This window comes from Hipposideros armiger, unplaced genomic scaffold (assembly GCF_001890085.2).
Source record: "Hipposideros armiger isolate ML-2016 unplaced genomic scaffold, ASM189008v1 scaffold_2, whole genome shotgun sequence".
Classification (NCBI taxonomy): domain Eukaryota; kingdom Metazoa; phylum Chordata; class Mammalia; order Chiroptera; family Hipposideridae; genus Hipposideros; species Hipposideros armiger.
This window is the reverse complement of record NW_017731352.1, coordinates 8,280,360-8,300,784: the sequence shown is the minus strand read 5'-3', so window position 1 is coordinate 8,300,784 and position 20,425 is coordinate 8,280,360.

Here is a 20,425-nt window from a genome sequence, read left to right as displayed (position 1 = left end):
TTCTGCTTGCTGCCAGCGTTCCTTGGCTTGTGGCCACATCACTCCAATCTCTGCCTCTTGGCCACATTGTCTTTTCCTGTCAAATCTCCTTCTGTCCTCCTCTTATGCAGATGTTTGTGATTGCCTTTATCACCTAATCAGGTAATTCAGGATAATGTCCCCCCTCTCAAGATCATTAACTTAATCACATCTGCAATACCCCTTTCTCCATTTACTGGGTTCTAGGGATTAGGACCTGGATCCATTTTTTTTGGGGGGGGGGCAGTATTAGTCTACTACACACATGTTTGAGACACTCTTCTACCCTTTGTCACCTAGTCAACGCTTTGCAGACTATCCCTGATGAAGTATCATTTTTTAAATAATTAAATTCAATTTGTTGTAGACTGATAACTTTTTCAAAATCGCAGGCTTTGATTTGCAGCAATACCAAATTGCTACAAAATTTTCCAAATTCTACTCTTGCCTCATATCAAACCAGTAACAAAAAGTTCGAAGACTGCCACTAGTCCACAGGCCATAGTAGCACTGATCTAAAAGACTCCTTCCTGTTCATGCAAGTACCATCTTCCCCAGGAATCTTTTCTGGCACATCATTTTGGGCTTGAGTTTCATGGCCCTGTGGTGAGCTCCCATGGTTCCTAGGATACTTTATTGTTGTCCTCACCATCTATCTCTTCTTTGCTTGATCCTCTAGCTCAGGGGTCGGCAAACTTTTGAGACAAAAGAGCCAACCCTGTCCCTCACAACAACTTAAAAATTATTTGAGTGCCATAAAACAAATGAAATCACCATTATGTGAATGATATACCGTATTTGCCGGCGTATAAGACGATTTTTGGCCCTGAAAAATATGCCTCCAAGTGGGGGGTCGTCTTATACGCCAGGTACACTTCAGATAGACTGCCCATAGTGCTTGCCCCGTGCCATAGTGGCCTCCCGATGCCCGCCCACTTCATTCCACATACCGTTCAGGCATCAGCAGCGCTGCTGGGTGTATGCTCGGCTGTGTGCGATTTTGCGAGTGTGGTAAATTCGGTTACCGTATATTTCTTTACATATGCATTGAAGATTCGCGATTTTGCGCTATCATGGTGCCTGTTAGAATGTTGAAGAGCTCGCACTTGCGCACTAGTGAGGTCCCAGGGAGATGCTGATGCAAGGGTGGACCAGACTGCTATAGTGACAGGGCGGGCAAACAGGGAGCAGGGACCAATCAAATCAGGCTTTGTATACAGCCAACAGCCAACCACAATACTGCACCATTGTACAGTACAGCATAGAAAATGTCGGCCAGTCAAACCCCTATCATCCCTATCATGGCACCAGCCAAAAGAAAGAAGTATGATGCAAATTTTAAACTGAAAGTTATAAACTTTGCTAAGGAAAATAATAATTGTGCTGCTGCAAGACAATATGGAGTAACAGAAAAGATGGTTCGGGACTGGAAATCAAATGAGAAAGCATTAAAGAGTATGCCAAGGGGTAAGTGTGCATTAAGAAGAGGCACCCCACACTGGCCAGAACTCGAAAAACATGTAGCAGACATGGTGGCTCAACATTGCCAAAACGGTTATGTGGTGACACGAAATACAATACGCTTGTTTGCACTTCAGTGGGCCAAATCAAATCTGATATTGTTTTACCTTTTATTTGGTGTGTGGAAGGTGTGCGGAAGAGGGGGTAGTCTTATACGGCGAGTATATAACAAACTCTGTATTTTGAGTGGAAATGTTAGGGGGTCGTCTTATACGCCCAGTCGTCTTATACGCCGGCAAATACGGTACTTTAAAAATGTTATAAATGAAACTATGATCATTTTATTTTCATTTTCAATTTTACTTCAGAGCCACATGTCCGTACCCAAAGAGCCGCATGTGGCTCGCGAGCCGCAGTTTGCCGACCCCTGCTCTAGCCTTAAGCTCCTTGAAGGTAAGAACCAAGCTTTGGTGGACTTAGAGCCTAGCATAGATCTTGATTCATAGAATGTGCTCAAGAAATATTTGTGGAATGAATGAGTGAGATACATGTGGTGTCTGCAGGTTGGATCTAAGGTAAACAGGAGAAGGACTTCCTTAACCAAATTATGAGAAAAGGATCAGGCTAAAGAAACTGGTTGATAGATTATAAAAATTGTCACAAATTCTTCCCATGGGGAAGGGAAATCTATTTCCTTACCTTTTAAATTTGGGCTGGCCTAAAGACTTGCTTTGACCAATAGAACTTGGCAGAAATGATATGTGATTTCTGAAGTAACATTCAGAGGCTTCTCAGCTTCTGTTACCTTCTGCCACCTTATGAACAAGGTTGGATTAGCCTCCTGGAGAATGAAAGACCTCTTGCAGAGACAGGTACCAGCCTTCTATTTGAGCCCCCCAAATATGTGTGTGAGCCCAGTAAAGAACAAGTGAACACAGATCAATCCAGAAGAACCACCCAGCTGAGCCCATATTTATAATACACAGAATCATAAGCTAAAAACAAAACATGATTTTTGTTTTAAGCCACTAAGGAGGGTGATTTGTTGCACAGCAAAAGCTAACTGATCCAGAGAGGAATCAAGAATGGGACATGAAAGTTAGTGAACCTCTGACTGTACCCAGAGCAGAATAGGGATGTGTTCAAACTGTGACAGGGAGGGTTAGGATTAGAGGTTGGTAAAAAGTTTTTCTTCACTGACTGTGAGACATTAGAAAACTAATGTAGCCAGCAAGCAGGTTTAACAGAGTTATAATTTGCCTCTCTTGTCATAGAGCAGAAGGGTGCTGACTGATCCCCATGGAGCTTAATTAAACCCAAGCCCTGTTGTCTGTAGAAACTGAGTCAACAGGCAGCAGTTGATGATTGTGCCCCACTATATAAAAACTGGCAATAAGTTTGACAGAAATTGGCCAACAATATTAAAAAGGAAAGAGGAAAGCAGTTGAGGAATACAGCTTTCAAATTTGATGACTGCAGATGAACTTGTGCTTCTTCCTCCTCATGACCCACTTTGTCATTCTCTAATTCCTTCCTTCCACAAATATGTACCGTGCACCTCCCATGTGTTGGGCACAGAGCTCGGTACTGGATATTCAGTGGTGAGTAGAGAAGACACAGACTTCATAGAGCTTACGGTTTGGCAGGAAAGGCAACCCAACAGGCAACTATTAAGCTTTGAAGCTTACCTTTTTTGCTTTATTCAGACACATCAAGCATCCGTTTCTGCCTCTGTGATGCCTGCCATCGTGTATAACCAGGCTCCATCAAGCCCTTGGCATCTGTATCTTTCAGCATGACACTTATATTGCTTCATGACTAGTCTGAAATCAGCTGTTTTAAATCATGCATCACTAAGTTATTGATGTGGATCATGACTAGATCAGGGAGAGTGGAGTCCAAAGGTGTGAGAAAAGAAGTAACACATCAGGTGGAGGCTTTTATAGGCTTACAGGTGAGCCTATTTGTACCAGGCGATGGTGCACATTTTTAACTTTTGCTATGAAACATCGGTGGCCTAGAGATCACAAATCAGATACAGTGCATCCAACGTTAGAAACATCTCATAATTTACCACAGTGAATCAATCAGTGTTTCCCTAGAAATATTGGAACTGAAACAAGAGTTGAGTGAAAACAGAAAAATCTCTAGAGGTTTAGTTGGTTTAAAGGTATTTCTTGAAATATTGGATCCAGGGACTAGAACACTTATTAGAGAGATCCTTGAAAAGTGTTCTACCAAGTTATGGAAAAATGGCTTCCAGAAAGTTGTTTATTACTTGGTAGAAGGAACCTGTTTGTCAGATCACAGACAGTCAGCTATCAAGTACCTGGGGGCCAGCGATTACAATTCTGTGCTTTATAAGCCCTCTTTGGTCCTTGTGTGTGTTTCACTACACCTTAGAACTGACATCCAAAGCATTGCTAAGGAACACAGAGAACATCTAATGCAAATCAGCTAAAAATTAATAGCATATTAGCTTTAAGTAGCTTTGTGAGAGAGTAGCTTCATCTCGCCAACATGGTGGTCTTATATATGTGTAGATTTGTTTTTATTCCACTATCCTTGTCCATTTTTATAGTAGTAGGTAACCAAGAGTAGGCAAGCAGAATACAGTTTTTCATTTCTCCCATTATTTTTGCTTGTATGTTTTAATTTTTAGCATAGCCATCCCCCTACCCCCACCCCACCCCTGCCAAAAGGTTCTCACTGGTGAAGTAGAAAGACCATGGGAATGGTTGCCAGGAAACAGACTTCTAGTCTTGGCTCAGAGACCATCTAATCTCTCAATTCTTGGTTTCCTTATCTAACAAATAGATGTCAAACAGTGCACTCCAGTCCTTGTGGTGGGGAGGAGGGTGTTACACTAATCAACAGGGAAGGGAGGCACTTTACGGACATTAAAAGCACGGTGTTCATGTAATATAACAGTTTTAATTTGGAACTCTTGATAGGATACATTTTGGAAACTACTCTGAAGCTGCTCTCAGGTCTGACTCAAGGGTGAGGTGAGGCTGTGGAGGGCTGGCTGTGGGCCGTTTCATTCCATGTTTGAAGGTGCATCCTCCTTACAGCTGACATCTTTCTTTTTGTTTTGGCATCAGGCCTCAGCAGCTCGCCTTTCCCAGGTTGGCAGTTGTCCACCTGCTGTCTCCTGAGAAGCCCTGATTGGCCTAACTTCCTAATTCATAGGCACAGTGTTAAACTAGGGAATTATGAGGTTTTTCAAGCCACAATATTCAGTGTGCACACAGTACATTTCAGGATTTGAAATATCAAGAAGGTTTCATCAAATGTCACTGATGCATCAATGTCAAAATCTTAGAAGCATTTTCTTTAATGAGAGGACACTATTGAGAATTCGAGTCCTCAAGCTTTCTAAAATCACTCTCCTTTGATGAGGAAACCCCTCTAGACATCAGAACTTGCTCTGTTCTTTAAGCTGCAAGGGAAAACACATATGCACACACACACACACACACACAAACAGATGCATATACACACTAGATATAGGAAATGCTCCATTATTATTATTATTATTATTATTATTATTATTATTATTATTATTTTAAGATTTTATTGGGGAATTGGGGGAGGAGAACTGCCAAGTTGTTGTCCTTCAATCTTAGTTGTGGAGGGCGCAGCTAGCTCAGCTCCAAGTCCAGTCACCAGCCAGCTGCCCGTCAGCAGTTTGTGGCTGCTCAGCTCCAGGTGCTGTGTTCAATCTTAGTTGTGGGGGAGTGCAGCCCACCATCCCATGTGGGAGTTGAACTGGCAACCTTGTTGTTAGGAGTACATGTTCTCACCAGCTAAGCCATCCTGCTGCCTGTTGACAGCGCAACGGCAGCTCAGGTCAGCTCAGGCGCAGCTCACTGGCCCATGTGGGAATCAAACTGGCGATCCTGTTGCTCAGAGCACATGCTCTTACCAACTGAGCCACTTGGCTGGCCCCGGAAATTCTCCATTATTAAAAACTAAAACTGATTATGTCAATCTATTACATGAATTAAATAAATAAGGACATCATCTGATTCTTAACGACTCTATATGAATACATGCTACGTTTTTTTTTTTTTTAAGATTTTATTGGGGAATTGGGGGGAGGGGAACAGACAAGTTGCTGTCGTTTTGTTCTTCAGTCTAGTTGTGGAGGACGTTGCTTCACTGGCCCAAGCTGGCACCATCATTGCACTCTTACCGGGCGAGGCAGATCAGTTGCCGGCTTCTGGACGGTCGTTCACAGCCGCTGCTGGCCGCTCACACTGGCTGCTGGCTACACACGGTAGCCCATGGCAACCCACTGCAGCAGGGGCTGCAGCCTATGCCGTCGCAGGCGACTCACGGCAGCCCAGCTCCAGGTTGAGCTGTTGTTCAGCATCTTAGCTGTAGAGGGCAGTGTCACTGGCCCTCATATGTGGGATCCGAACCGGGGTCCTCTGGCGTCCCAAGTCAGCTCTTAACCAACGCACCACTCGGCCAGCCCCATGCTACATTTTAAAGACAAAGAAAATGTTGACCCAGAGGCCGGAAGCACTCACCAGAGGCCACACAGGGAGAGGTTCTTGAATGAAGGGCCAGAAGACCTCTGGCTACACGCTATAGTGTGACCATGGTAAACCACTTAACCCTCTGAACTCAGTATATGAGGGGCTGAGCTCGGTAATATTTGTGAGATTCCTTCCAACTTCAGTATTCAATCTTGATACCAAGGGCAATTCTAATATGCCACATTGTTTGAGTTCCTCCATGTTGCTTAGGGTCTAGAATAACTTCTTTCCCCCTCCCTTTCTCCCTCCCTCCCTTCTATAGTAATTTCCTGAGTTTCTATGATGTTGACACTAGCATATTGCTAGGAGTTGTAATACAGCAGTGACAAAGACAGACAAGGCCCCTGCCCTCAGGCAGTTTGTATCAGTGAACCCAGAGAACAAATGCTGAGTCCATTAAAGTCTGTGAAGACATGGTGGGTCTCTGTCAGGATGGCTCTTGCTGTGTTGGAGAGCTGAAGGTGATAGACCATCTTCGGAAGAGCCAAGATAAGTCCCTGCCTGGTTATTAAGGCAGGATTTTAGCTTCTAATTTGTGTTGTCTAACATGAGAAAGTTTATGTTGAGAGGTTGGAGTCTGGAAGGCAAAGGGTAGAACATGCTTTAATGGGTAGCTGTCACCCAACTCTTGGGTCCTGCGGTCTCTTTTCTAATCTCTATTAGAGGGGCTGATTGAGAGATCATGTGTCTTTCTGACTGGGTCACATAGCAATAGGAGCCCCATTTCCTGTTTCTTAGGGGAGGGCACTGACCACCCCCCTTTCCTCTAATCACAGGGCTCTATGTGGTTACAGATGATGAACCAGAGAGACTACTTGCATTTTAAACAGCTGCAGAATATGAAAAATTCCTCATGAAAAGAGCCTTTGTCTCCTTTGTTGATATTCTAAAGAGGGTGAAGATAAGATGGTTCTAGACACAGTTTGGAGAAATCTCTTGAAAAAATTAATCTGAAACTTGTGATAGTCTTCAGCCAAATGAAACTGGCCCAGATTCTTTGGTTCAGATGCCACCCAGCACCTTCAGGAGTCATTACAACTCAAAGTGTCCTCCTGAGACGAGTGGGCATTCTATAACTGCACTTGTCACACAAAGGAAGGGATCGTGATAAATATCAAATGGAGGTTAATGTCCTTCATTTCATAATCCCCCCACACATGCTTGTGAAGCCAAGCCTTCTATGAGGACTAAATGAGTTAGCAGGCATAGAAAGCTTAGCACATAATGAGTCTGTAGCAAATTGTAGGAATTGATACATATATTTAGGGTTGTCAGGAAAGTCATGATGTATTTTTTCTATGTTTTTTGTTGCAAAAATGTGTCATGACTTTTCTGACAACCCAAAAGGTTGTACATGCATTTTTGTGCCATTTGATGTTACAAAAAAATGCTTGTGATTTAGTATGCTGGAAATAAATATAGTTAAGCTTTAATTAATTAATTGTAGAAACTACATATTTATTTCATTTTATGATACTAATCAGGTACTCACACCTCAAAATGCCATTGTTTCCTCCACTTGTAATGGGGCCAGAGGTTCATCGCTGGGCTTTCAATTGTTAGAGAATTGGAATTTTCTAGTTTTCAGAATTCTTTTGGGTATTCTTTGGAAGAGAGAAAACTTTAACTTCTTTACACCAACACCTAATGAGACAGTTGGGAAAAACAAACTAAATCATTCCTGAAATCAGCCTTTGAATAGAGTTGTGATCCAAGAGGGAATGTGGAAATTGTTATCTATTGAGAAGCTGCCATGTATTAAAACGACACTAGGCATTCTCACCTGATATTTTATCTAAGTCACATAGCATTCCTGCCAATAAATGTGGTTATGTCCATTTTAATAAATGAGGATATTGTAGCTCAGAGGGCTTAAGTCCTAACCCTTAGCATTTCTCTGTGGTTAAGTGCTAGAATTTAGAATCAAGTTTGTGTAATTTCAAAATCCAATCTCTTTTCCATACTGCCAAATGTAGGGGGAAGAACAGAGAATAAGAAAAGGGGTTAAGTTGGAGTGGGGAGGCTCCTAAGGCAAGCCTGGCATTTACTTAGGACAAGTCTTGGGATGGAAATAGAAAAACAAACAAGCAAACAAACAGGAGGAGCTTGGGCTTTCATAACAAAGTACTGTGGACTAGGTGACTATTGTCTGTTTACAACAGACATTAATTTTTTCGCAGTTCTGGAGGCTGGAAGTCTGAGTTCAGGGAGCCATCATGGTCTGTTTCTGGTGAGGCTTCTCTTCCTGACTTTTGGATGGCCGCCATCTCTCTATGTGCTCATATGACCTGTGAACAAGGAGAGAGAGAGAGAGAGAGAGAGAGAGAGAGAGAGAGAGAGAGAGAGAGAGAGAGAGAGAGAGCTCTCTGATGTCCCTTCTTATAAAGACAATCCTATTGGATCAGGGCCTCACCTAATGACCTCACTTTTCCTTTATTACCCCCTTATAGTCTGTATGTCCAATTATAGTCATGTTGGCGGTCAGGGCTTCAATATATGAATTTGGGGGGGAGTGCACATTTTCAGTCCACAGCAACACTTTTCTCTGAATTAATGCTTGTCTACATCTGCCTTATTTTTATATCCTCAATATTTAATGGGGTCCCCCTAATAAAACTCAATAACTTACCTTGAATGAAACAATAAATGAACGAATGTATAAAAGCAATTAGAGGTCCTTTCTTTCCAAGAGGCTATAAAAATTGAGGCTAAAGTATAATAGGATTGTAAAAAGAACTTTTAGCAGGTTAATTTTCTTTCAAAACTTCCCAAGTTTCCATTAAATAGCCTACCAGATATTTAGTTTTAATCTAGAGCAGGGTTTCTGAACAGGGACACTATAGACATCATGGGCCAGATAATTCTTGGTTGTAGGAGCTGTAAGTGCCTTGAAGGACATTTAACAGCATCCCTGGCCTCTTCCCACTAGATGCCAGTAGCTCCCTTCTGCCCCAATCATGAAAATAAGAATTGGCTCCAGGCTTTGCCAAATATCCCCAGGCAGATTGGGGGTGGCAAATTCATCTGAGAACTGTTGATCTAGATTCTAGATTCTAGACCATAGGTATTAGGAATCTTAGAAAGTCTTCTCAATTCCAAAACAGAGAATCTGCTTCAACCTCATTGGGATGCATGATCCCTTGATTTCTCAAGCTATAGCCCCTTTCTTGACTATACTTACCTCTTATCTTGGTCTGTGCCTCGTGTATACTCACAGAGAGTTTGTACTCTATCCCACTCTCCCTTGATCACTGGTCCTTCTGCTGTTCCTCTCTTAATAATTCTTAGTCTTAGAAATTGTATGCTCTGCTCCTGCTCCCAGTTAGGTAAAGGCCAATTGAATAAGCAACAAACATGGCATCTTAGGTTGACTTCTTCCTGGTTCTGTTACAAAAGTGTGCCCTCTAATCTCATCTAAGGAGTGATCCAGCTTCCTTCTCAACTTTCTAATGAAGTTTCACATTTAGGTCCTATCATCAGATATAGCTCATGCACAACTTCACTGAAAATATCAAGACTCTGATCTGACTGCTCTTAACATCTCTCTCCTCTTCAAGGACATTCTCATTTTTATTTGCCCTGAAGGAGGGTCCATTTTCCTATCTAAGACACCTTTGGTCTTCTTCCTCATTACCTTCTTCACATTATTGCCCCATCTCCACATTTTCTTGCTTTCACTTACAACTTTAATCTCCCCCTTTCTACTTGTCTTTTCCTGAACACTTGCTTAATTTTCTCCACCTTAAATTAAAAATAAAAAATTCATCTCCCTAGCCAGCGGTTCTCAATCAGAAGAGATTTAACCCCCAGTGGAGATTTGACAATGTCCAGAGATATTTTTGGTTGTTCCAACTAAGGGGAAGGGTGCTACTGGTATCTAGTGGGTGGAAACCAAGGGTGCTGAAAAAATCCTAAAAAAAAATCACATCACAAGACGTTTCCCTCCTACCCCCAACAAAGGCTTATTTGGCTCCAGATGTCAATTGTTCTTGAGGTTTTGAGTGTGCTGAACCCTACAATCCCCTGGAGATGCTCCATTACTTCCTCTCTTCCTTTTAACTCTTTGACTTCTTAGAAAAATTATCCACAACTGATTCTCTGCTTGCTTATTGCTCAATCACACCCACTGTTTCCTTAATCCACTGCAATCTAAGTTCCTCCCATTGGTCAGCAAATCATCAAATCAAGAGAACCCAGTGCAGCCTTTATCTCCCCATGCCTCTCAGCAGTGGTACTCAGCACAAGCAAGTTTCGTCTTTAGCTCCTTCCCAGGTGGTAGCTTGGGAAATGAGGGCAGGCTTCATGGATCTTTCATCGCAGTGACGCTAAAGCAGATTCTCTATTTGGAAACAAGAAGTCTTCCAAGATCCTCAGTACGCTATGGTCCAGAATCTGGAATCTAGATCCATGTTTCTCAAGTGAATTTGCTACCCACCACTCCAGCCTGAGGTCATTTGGAAAGTCTGGAGATAATTTTTATCACTGTACTTGGGGTGGGGGTGGGGTTGGGGGCAGCGCTACTGGCATCTAGTGGCTAGAGGTCAGGGATGCTGCTGACCCTTCTACAGTCTCCTTCCTTCCCTCTCATCCTTTGGCCTCCTTCCTTGGCTCTGCCTTGTCGTTGCCTTCCTCCAATCTGACAGGGCTGTTTCCATTAATTCTGTAGTCGCCTCTTCTTCCTTTTTGTCTTATTTACCCTGATGGTTTGTAAACTCACCAAGAGCATTTCAATCATCCTAAATACCTGTAATACCTTTCAGGGTGGCTTGTTGGAGGAAAGCTCAATAAATATTTGTTTGCTTTAATTAGTATTAAACTAAATATATGTCTATGTGTAAAACAAAACAAACAGCATTCAAGCCTCATAGAAAACCCTTGAGCAAAATTTGGAGTTTTATATATTATGTGGCATATCTAATCTAACTTGTGCTGTGGTGATAAAACAGTCCTGTGGAAAGATGCAAGGAGAGGGAGTAAGAACTTGAGTTTAGTGGCTGTCACTATTGCGAAGGACCTGGGTGACCTCCCTAAATCCGGTATCATTCTGGGGCACATTTCCTCATCTGTAAAAGAAGGAACCCCAGAGCAGATGAGCATCAAAATTCTTTCCAACTCCAAATTTCTATGATTCTAAATAGGAAAAACTCATAAAATTGAATCCCTGGTATAACATTTTTAAATTTGGCAGGTTTTTAAATAAAAAGACATTCTTAAGTTGACCTAATCAATTAACATGCATCTACATTTTTATAAATCGAATATGGTGTTTAAACATATGTATGTATATATTTATAAAAAACATGCACATGTATGTGTGCATGTGAGTATACTGTGTATTTTTAACTTTCCATCATGTAAAATTTGGCAAAGCCAGGCTTTATTCCTAGATCAAATGTTCCAGTGGTGTTCTAAGTGAGTTAAAAGAAGTGAATCACAAAAACATACATTAACTTCAAACAATTATAGAATAGATAATAACAATGTCCTACAAAGAAATTTAAGAAACAGAAATTATGTGGATCCTCCCCCACCCAACAAAGCACATGTTAAATTAACAAGTAAACCTTGAAGCCATACATACCTGATGATTATTTTATGTTATCTTGTGTTTTTAAATAATGGTTCCCCAATACGAGATTTATAGCACTGCAGGATCCCACACTGTTGCAATGCTGTCTTCAATTCAGCCACTTCATATTGAAATTTCACACACAATAATTGGCTGACCTTCACAGCTATGGCAGAAACTAATTAAAGCTGTAAGGCTGTGCTAGCGATGCTTTTGTGTGAAATGTGAAGTTTGGTGATAATGAAATATGGGGTGCAGATGTTATTGTCTTAGATAGACTGTGCCTTTGGTTCCCACTACTGAAGAACAGCAATTATCAAACAAAAAGTATTTTTTACCCATTAATTATTTTGTGTTGTGATAGTAAGAATAAAACCAGTGGCATCTCTCTTCCCAGCTTCTTTCCAGTGTAATTTTATGGAACTTTACCAGCTGACTCCTGTATCATTAGACATCCCGTTTCCTTTTTCTTTTCCTACTGATCTTAGACCTTTGGGAACCTCCAGCAAGGACCTGGCTGGGTTCAGAAAGCAAAGGGTAAAGGGCAAGCGAAAAATGGTCACCCATAAAGATTTTTAGACAGCTGGAGGATTAAATAAATGAAGATTTTTGGAAATAACTTCACACGCCAAACAGAGATGTCAGTAGAAATATGGTGCCCTCCACACTGTTGGTGTGTGATAGACAAAGGTCACTGCTGCTATTGAGGTGCGAGGAGAGAAATAAAGCAGGCGTGAGCTCTGGTTCTTGGCTGTTAGGAGGCTCCGTTTCTATTAATAGGTCAGTGTGACTTGCAGGACTTCCACTGGGTCAAATATAACAAATCACAGATTTGCAACAATTGAAGAAAAGCACTAGACTAAAGAAAAGGCACGTTGTGTAGTTAAGCCTTAACTGTTCATGGGCTAATGATTGAGCCTGCTTCTCTTTATCTCTATCCTCATTGACGTTAGGCCACTCAGTTCTCATTAACAGGGTAAAGATGGGAGGGACAGGAGTTAAACTCAAATTGGCCAATTTTCCTATTTGGGGAAGGAGATTAAAATCATTTGCCAAAATAAAATTTAACAATTGCTTATGTAGTTTTCTCTGTTGTCCATACCCCGCATTATTCATATCTTACTCCACTGGCATCTTAAAGCATTTTCTAGGTGGTGCTGGCTGTTAAAACACAGCAAGGATGAGGGTAGGAAGTGACAGAAGAAACAGTAGGGGTGTTGGGCATCACTGGATCCTCTCACCTCAGATGGCCAGGGAGACAAAGGTTAGTGCTGGGGAGGAAGAGGATTAATGGTCGTGAGAATACTGTGTAGGGGAAGATGTACCGTAAGGTTTAGAAGAGATACCTTTACAATACATTGGACCCACTTTCCTGATGGTTGTGCCAACTTGTCAATATATTTAGTCTTTAGGTAACAGAATATTCAGTGAGACTGGAACTGAATTTGAGGAACAATTAATATAGCTAGTGATGGGTAAAACCACTGATGAGGCTATGCGTCTCTTCACTTTGGGGGAAGGGTAAGAATCTCTGCACTTGTTTACAGGATAGCTATATAAGGGTTAGGTGGAAGCATGGACTTGTTTTGTGGCTGGAAATAAGTTCAGTCCGCCAAAAGGGCTACACTGTTCCAGTTATCAGACAATAGCCTCTCAGCTGGAAATCTACCCTTTATTGCCCTGCTTTTAATAGTGGACCATTTCTCTCTTGCTGGCTTGTCCAATGTTAAACTTTTTAGTTGAGGGCACTGTAGGGGCACTAGAAGAGGCAAAGAATTTTCTTCCCAGTTCTAGTATGTTCTGTGCTTGCTCCTTGCAGTGTAAGATGGCTAAGGGCTCCCAGGGCACCTGTGGTGCTCAACACAAACAAGTTTCTTCATTAGCCCCTTGTATGGCTTCTCCCAGCACCCCAGAGGGCAGCTTTGCAGAGAGTTCCACTGGTGCAGCAAAATTCTCCACCATGCAATGGGCCATGATCACGGCTCTCCAAAAGGGGCAGAATCTCATCCCTTGAATGAGAAAGAGTTTCAGTGGGTCATTTGCCTCAGCCCTAGTGGTAGTGGCTGCTCCCTCTATCTTCTGGTTTTGTAATCTTACCTCCTAGCAGGAAAGAGTTACCTATTTCTAGTAGGAAATCCCCTGTTTCCATTAATAATCTTTTTCATTAACTTTTTTTTTCTTTTAAAGATTTTATTAGGGAATTGGGGGAGGGGCCAGTGTTGGGAAATCGGGGAAGGGGAACAGACAAGTTGCTGTCCTTTTGTTCTTCAGTCTAGTTGTGGAGGACATTGCTTCACTGGCTCATGTTGGTATTATCATTGCACTCTTCCAAGGTAAGGCAGTCGCTTGCAGGCTATTGGAAAGCCATTCATGGTGGCTCACGGCAGCTCATAAAAGTGCATGCCCGCTGCCAGCCAGCCCCACCGCAGCCTACGCTGTCGCCGACTCACGGCAGCCCAGCTCCAGGTTGAGCTGTTGTTCACCATCTTACCTGTAGAGGCCGCAGCGTCACTGGCCCTCATGTGGGATCCGAACTGGGGCCCTGATGCTCAGAGCTGGCATCCCAAGCCAACTCTTAACCAACACGCCACTCAGCCGGCCCTCATTAACTTTTCCTTGTTCAAATTACTCTGTGGTTTTTCTAGCTCCCGACTGATTCATTGATCCTCCCATCTTTAGTTTAACAACTTATAAAAGAAATAAATGAATTCCTTTATTACCATGACTGATTGAGTTAAATATGAAAAGGGTGTTGCTCAAGGAAGTATTGGCAATAGTAGATGTAGTAGAATATAGAAGAATATAATTGAAGCAATTGTCAGCTTTCAGAAGAAATAGACATGAATTATAAAAGATTACAGTCCTGTGCAATGTTCAGTATAAAGAACAAGGCACAAATGTACCAAAATTCTTACATTTACCCTGTACTAAATGAAAGAGTAAATGAGAAAGACTGAAAATATACAAAATGCAAAAAAGGTGATGATACCGGCACATCGTCCCATGTCAAAATTACAGAGTATCCACTTAGAGATTACAAAGTCCTCTAATAATGTTAAATCCTTTGGGCCAAACTGTGAAGCAGCACTTTGAAGTGGCCCTGGCTTACAATGTGGAAGGAAACATTAGATTGTCTCCATCTCAGAAACTGGTTTCACTCCTATCGCCGTTCATCCAGAATACATCTCCAATTCATTTATTTGAGGCAGACTCCATAGCATCACTAAATTGTATGGACACAAGGTCCCATACACTGCCCTATCTTTACAGCATAATCATCGCTTTCCCTAGCCAATGTACCATTACACACAATCTGATCAATAACGGAGTGGATGCAGTGAAATAGAGCAGCAAAGAGACCTAGCTGGGCACATTAAGGAGAAGCAAGGCTGAGCAATGCGAGCCTGCCCTTCCCCAAGGAGTGAAATTGCCTCCTAGGATATCAAACCATGTTTCTCCTCAGGGTGCTTGGCACATGGACTTACGATACCAGGAGTGCAGCGTTGTGATGGCAGAGGCCGCCCATGGGAATGGCATCTGGGGACAGCAATTCAGGCAAACTGGGAGAGGGTAATAACTTGTTCAGTGAGAAATAAATGAGTTGCAGTGCTCCTGACCAGGTGTCTTGTCTGACACTAATATGCTAGGAGTGCCCCTTTGGCTTAGAAAAAAGAATGTCAAACTTTGTTTTGAGTCAGAGCCCTGGGGACAACTAAAACTGCGCTGCTGCAAAGAATTGCTTTTTAACCAGCCCCTGAGCAAAGTGCTGCTAATAAAGCATCAGATGGTCTTTATGGTGGTTTCTTTCAGGCTAAGCTGGCTTCTGAGTGACGGGTCTTAGGCATCTGACTGTTTTTAGCAAAGTTTAACTGTGAGGTCCCATTTGTGGTGGAATCTCACTTGGAGCAAAATGTTTTAAGTCAGAAATAGAAAATGACAGTGACTGTAAATTCAGTTCACATGAGTATCTCTAGGTCACCCAACGAGGGCAGTTTGCACTCCTATTTCTACTGTTAGGAGCATGAGTAAATTGCTACCCTACTTAACTAGTACTATAAGTAGCATTGCTGGTTGTCTCATTAAATCAGTATTTCCTAAACCTGGGGTGCTTTGGGCATGGGCCCTGCCTCTGGATATTCAGATGCGGTAGGTACTAGATGGTTGATAACATCTATATTTTGAACCAATATCCCAGTTGGTTTCAGTGCAGCTGCTCTGGGGACTCTTACTGAGTAATCACTACTCTTAATGATGCAGATTCTTCAAACACTAAGGTGACCTGATGTGATTAAAAATTTGAAAGCAGAAAAATTAGTACAAATTAGGATATCTGGCAATTTGGAGAGGCCTGTGTTGAGCTAGCAAAAATAAAGATGACAGAGGGTAGTCTAGACGTGGTTATGGGCAGCTGGGTTTTGGTATCACGTCTACCACAGTATGAGACCAGTATTCCCAGCACCACATTATAAGTCTTGCAGGTATACCTTCTCATTGTGTTCTCTATCAAGGACACCATTTGGAGCAGAGTTGGATACTGTGTTCAATAATTAACAAACCAGAAGTATCATCAATATGATTCAATCCACATACTTCACCATTGAGGCCTCCAGGTTAGGGAGAGGTGACCATTGTTGACCAAAGGTGATCTGGAGACTGGAAGGGTGGGTGGCCGATGCCAAGGCTAATGAGAAATGGAGACAGCGTTTGGTTTACATCCCTCTAGTTTGCAGCATAAGAGCCAGTTTAGTATCTTTAGTTCCAAATCAAGAAGAAACCGCTTATGGGAAATTCTTGGAGAATATTTTTTATTTCCCCTTAATGGGGATTCATTTATGCTAACTTCACCATACTCTTTTAACAGAAACCCATTAGCGACAATAGTGCAAAGTTGAGAGACAGGTGATTGATATCAGGGTACAGCCTGTAGCCAACTAACAGGACAAAGACTACTGGTCCATGCAGGAGTCACACACATGATATTGTACTTTAGCACTGCCCTCTAAACAACCAACATATATTAGAGTCAAGGTCATGCATGCAAAATGTTTGTTGACTCATTTTCAGGATAACGTATGTATATGTTCTGTGTAGACGCACATGAAAATAACATACTCACAGTACATTAAGGATCTGAGCAATTCTTTTGTGGTTACACACCTCACATCTTCCAGGCATTCTTCAGCAGTTAAAACATCTAATACCAAGTTGATTAGGTTTTCTCAGTCATGTTCATTGAAACCTGGGTCAAAGATTGCCTCCTTAATTATTTGGTTGAACCACAGTATATTACTGTTTGTTAACACATGTATCTTTGGATATATCTCAAGCCAAATATAGTTACCAAGCAAAAACAACCAAAAAAATAGTCAAAACCTGATATATTATATTTCCTTGATTTAAAGCAATCATTTGTAAGTCATATACTCAAATGTTTTCAAGAGAAAAAAAAGACAAAATTCCAAACATTAAATGTACACATTGTTTGTAAGAAATGTCTTGATTTTAAAAAACATTAAAATGTAAAAAAAAAATAAGTAAATAAAACAGGTATGTTAAAGCTGAGAAAAATGTGTTACACAGGAGCTGTTACAAAGGAGGTTCTTTCTATGCCTTGACATTGTATCATAAAGAAGACTAGGATACATTGGGGATATAAAATGATGTTCATGAAGTTCAAGAATTTCTACTAATAATTCAATACCAATAATATATTCAATTTTAAGAAGAACAACGAGAGCATTGTTTGGAATACACATGTCAAAGGAAGCCTTAACTTGACTTCATACATCTTTATTAGAGATGAAAACTTTTCTGAGCAAATTTGCAGAACATGTGGATGTGCTTAGCGGAGTCTGTGCATGAGGGATGGTGGTGTCTCTTAGGGACAACTGAATGTAAGAAGAGAGCCCTCTGAGGCGTGGACGCTCTCTCCAATGATACCAGCCTGGGAGAGAAAAGATAGCCTTGAGGCCAGCCCACATGGATTTGCACTTGAGTTCTAGGCAGAGGAGACTGTGAGCAAATGAAATTTGGAAGGATCTGTTGTTTGGTAACCTATAAAAATACAGCTTCTATAAGATAGTGTAAGACAAGAGGGCTAGAAGTTCTGACAAGGTTAAAGCACATTCAAGTGCAAATACCAGGGCTCAAGCAACAGCAGACTCACCTGCAGGCTCAAATAAAGAAAAAAACTGGGGAGGCCCTGATGCATCATTTGTGTCACACACAGGGGCAGGGGCACAGTTGGAGGGCATTCGTGGCATGATGTAATGTCACCGAGGCTTTGGTGGGCACTGATGGTAGAGCCTTAGCAGCTTGAGAGCAGCTGAAGGAGACGCTTTCAGAGAAAATCAAAACAGGAGAGGAGAAAATGTTGGGTAACAGATTATAAGTGGGAGCTCATGACAGACACCCTCATAAACCTCCCCAAAGGTGTGTGTGTGGCAGGGAGGAGGTGGACGAGAAATGTGACTTTAACATAAACCTGGATTTCTTTCTCTTCTGGGTGGGGACAGAGCCCACAAAAACTGTTTTGTATGGTTTCTAAGTTAATTTTAACAGATTGATCTGAGAAAGGAAACTCAAGTTATACTTGTTAAGAGTCTAGGAAAGACAGATTGTGCATTCTAAATGAACTTCCATGTTAATAGCTCATGTTAAATAATTCTATGTAATCAATGCTCTATATTTTAAAGAAATCATACAGAATATAATAAATTATTCAGCTATTAAATATAGATGATTTAATCCTGAGTATTATAGAAATATATTATTTTCCTATTGTCTGTTCCTATTATTAATCAAGCAAATTAAGTTAGTCAAGTGGTTCCAAATAGAATGTGCTAATTTATTATACATACCAGTGTTAAAAATGATAGAATTAAGCTCTCTGGTAACTGTATTCCCCAATTCAAACATCTAGATGTTTATAAGTCTAGAAGACTATCCAAATAAAGTGTTCACTGCTTAATGGAATTTTGGATAGCTGTTTTTGTTATGATTCAAAATATATTACAATGCAATGATTAATATTTCAAAAATTATGTACATACACAAACGTATTCACACACTGTATGTGTTTTTTTCTTTAAATGAGGTGCGACATTAACAATTCACATCTTGATAGATTATAAATTACATCTTGTGTCTAAGCCTGGGTTTCCTCTTCCTTTCTCTGTGGCATTTATGGTCACTTTAAAACAGGTTGGCAATAAAAATCAAAGAAACATAAACAAGCAAATGTGTTTATTTAATACATGTTGCACTTTATTTAGAGCCTTAAATGATATTTAAAGGAAGAAGCATGCTAAAATCTCAACTGGCACAGCTTATAATTTTCCAGCAGGTTCATGAGATCTGGGTTGACCTCACCTCACCTTTCCTTCTTTTTAAAAAAAAGTTTTATTAAGTTTATTGGGGTGACATTCTTACCTGTCTTTCTACTCGTGAAACCACTGACACCTGTGTGTTACATGGAATATCAGCTCCAATGCATGTTGCCATGATAGACAAGAAAAAGAAAAAAAAGTAATGTTTACTCTTTCTTAATAGTTTTTTTTAGGGCTAATGTGTGTTAGCCCATAATAACCATGTGAGAGTCTTAGGCCCACAAAGGAGTCAGTAAAAATGGAAATGATATGTGTATTGATGTCACTTTGAAAAAAAAGTGTTTGTGTCCCCCACTGGCTAAGGCAGATACAAAGTATTTATTTTTATGTGTATTTGTAGCTAGATAAACACAATGAGAGAAAAACCTCAAATTTTATGTGAACCTAAAATGTGCAAGAAGTTGTATCTATTCAACCTACAGTGAAGTAACAAGGTAACGTAAAATGACTATTCAAAAACCAGAACGCTTTTATGATGGAAGGAAATACGTGGGGAGGTATTTTAATGAAACTTATTTGGAAGAACTTCTCTTCACAGTCTTTGAATTGTAGTACCACAGGATCGAAAAGACCATTTTAAGTATAACTGTCAAATTCTGTCATCTTTCTTTCTTTCTTTTTTCCTTTTTAAAAGTAGGTTGCCAATCCGCTGAACGTCAGCTGCTGTGGCGTGCCATCTATATATTTTGGTCTTGCCTATGAGGCGACTGAACAAAAGCTGGAGGATTTAAGAAATGAAGCTTGACAAAGTTTCTTCTTTCTTGTAAATTAGAAAATAGGAGTCATGTCTTTCAAAGTATTCCAGTTTATTAAATAACTCAACACACACTTTGTTTCCACGGAGTGTCCCCACTCGGACCAGGGAGCTCTGGTTTGTCTGCAAGGGCGTTTCAGCTCTGAGGTCAGTGGGGATTTTCATTGGGTTGACTGCATTGAATCTGAAGGCCTGATTAGATTGAGTAATTCCACTGAGAAATAGGCACAATGCAATCTATGCTTAGAAATGTCCTCATTAAACAGGACTTCAGAGCTTGCAAATGTTGCCAAATATAATTTAATTCTGAAAATTTTAGGAATGTTGCCAAAACTTAGGGTTGGCAAAATTACAGATAAAAATCCCAGGGAAAAAAAAAAGGGTGTTGAGGCTGTTGGTCTGCAGAAGTGTTTTTCAAAACGTTACAGTCATCTTCCTCTGAGTTCTGCATTTTTCACTAAACAAACACGTGGATGTCAGGACCCACGCACTTATCCACACGAAGAAGGCTTTTTAGTGATGTGACCATGTCCATAGAGGGGACATGTTCCAGACCTGCTGATTACCTCCATTAGCTTAACTAGTTCAAACACTTATAGCCGAAATTCACAGACCCTTTTTCTTCAAGCACAGTGGCAGTCTGCACGTCAAATAACTGTATCTTCAGAAAGCTCTATTGTAAAGCTGA